This window comes from Mandrillus leucophaeus, unplaced genomic scaffold (genome assembly GCF_000951045.1).
Source record: "Mandrillus leucophaeus isolate KB7577 unplaced genomic scaffold, Mleu.le_1.0 Scaffold203, whole genome shotgun sequence".
Lineage (NCBI taxonomy): Eukaryota > Metazoa > Chordata > Mammalia > Primates > Cercopithecidae > Mandrillus > Mandrillus leucophaeus.
The window spans coordinates 3279965-3282044 of NW_012102066.1; the positions used below are offsets into that span (position 1 = coordinate 3279965).

General features: G+C 39.6%; 1 protein-coding gene across 2 annotated transcripts in view; it reads left to right on the forward strand.

The window, feature by feature from the left end:
• TMTC1 (transmembrane and tetratricopeptide repeat containing 1) overlaps positions 1-2080 on the forward strand; it is a 710718-nt gene that overhangs the window by 674130 nt on the left and 34508 nt on the right. The window lies entirely within an intron of this gene.

The window sequence follows — 2080 nt, forward strand, 5'->3', positions numbered from 1 at the left end:
GTTAAGGGGACATAACCTGATGTGGGAATATGTGGGGAGTGGGGATGGTTGCCAAAGGGGTGACCTTTAATCTGATATCTGAAGGACTGATAGATATAAACTGGGTGAAAATGAAAGGAAGAACTTTCTAGTCAGAAGGAGTAGACCCTCTAAGGGCTCTGAGGTGAGGAACAGTATTGAGCTTACTTCTAATATGTGAACTTAAAATCATGAGATCTGTAAATTTGGAAAGGAGAGCTTTATTTCCTATAATGGATTGTAGCCTGCAGGCTGGCCACCTTTAGGCTGGAAAGCATAGCCTCCCGCAGAAAGCAAAAGCAGGTGCTTTGAAGGGGGAAGGGCAAGACAGGAATTTATGCTGAATGGATTGGTTAAGTACACATGTTCAACAGATTATAGGAGGAACTGTGAAGATATATATGAAGGGGTTGCACATGCATAGTAAGCAAACATGCGTGTTATATACATCCCATGTGCACTTTGAGGTGGAGACACAACATTTAAATGCAGAGGCATCCTATGCACGTTTCCATGGACCAGCCAGAAGCAGTCCACAGTCCGTGGTTTCTTTCCAGGAAGGAATGCTGGTCAGTTGCCCTGAGATCATAAAAAGGGAGGGGAGCCCTGCTGCACAATGAGATGGTTGGTTGAAATTAGCAGTGGAGCAAGTCTTTCAAAAGTGCTAGTTTCTATTCAACTCTTAGGAAAGAGAGTGTAATGGTGGTGAGCAAAGGAGTGGGTATAATGCTTGAGTGATCTTACCTCTCTGGTCATGGCTGGGAACTGAGTTTTTAAGGTTTCCCTGGGGTCTCCTTGGCCAGGAGGGGGTTTGTTGAGTCAGGTGGGGGACTTAGGACTTTATTTCTATTTCTGAAGTCGGAAGAAAGTCATGTACCTGGAAGCATAGAGAATAAAGGCAAAATGGCATGAGAAAAGTCTAAAGTATCAGGAAGCTGCAGTTATATGCAAATGCAGTTTTCACCTCTTTTTCTGGTTCCATGACTGCATTATGAGTAGTTGCTCACTCTTGTCACTCTTTCTCTTTAGCATTTATTGTATTGTTCTTGATGTTCCTTCTTTAAAGTGGTCACTTCTTGTTTGTGTAAATTGTCAGAGTAGTGTTGATCACACTCTGCTGGGAGATGAGAAAATCTAGGATTAGAAAACACCTTGTATTTCCGTGGTGGCGAAGAATGCCAGATTAATTGATTCATTTTAGTTGGATAGGAAAGAGAATTAGACATCAAATATTGATAGCATGTCTCTCATAAATGTTCATACTGATGATATATGGGTGGAGAAACTGTGGTAAAGAAAACGAAAGCAAAGAAGAGGGTGAGAAAACAGGTGCTTCTTTATCTTTTGGGCTGCTGTGTCTTGAATAGTTTCTTGGAGAAGTCATTGACATGAGTTTAAAGATCTGTTAGTCCTTAATTTCCCAGGTTTGTAATTACTATTACAATATTATGTTTGTTATTATGATTACAACTTTATAATGTAATACTATTTACTAATAAAGCCATTTGGCTAATAGGAAGATACTTTAAGACTCTGTGGCTTTAAAATATTGATCAGAGTGAAAGCACTTCTAGAAAATCAGCTCAGACACATGGTGACCCCGATGTCAGGGCACTGGCACCATTTTTTTTTCTATTGGCCCTTTACTGCTTTGGAATACCACTCTCTACACGTCTATACAGTAAGTACACATTGTTACAGGCCATCTGTTACTCTGTTTGCAAAGCGTTGACTGGAGACCCCCAGGGTCCATGAAGGTTTATGCGCTTTTCCTAATAGTACTAAGAAGTAATTTGCCTTTTCCTTGTCATTCTCTCATGAGTATACAGTAGTTTTCTAGCTTTTCTAGCAGCCACAGGATATATCCACAATTATGAAAATGCTATTAAAATACTCTCTCCTTTGTCAACTAAATGTGTGTGTGAGGCCAGATTTTCTTTTTATATTCCAACCAAATATATGTACATAAAACAGATTGAACACAGAAGCATATGAGAATCCAGCTGTCTTAAGTCAGACATTAAAGAGATATACAAAAATATAAACTAATGCCACTATTCTC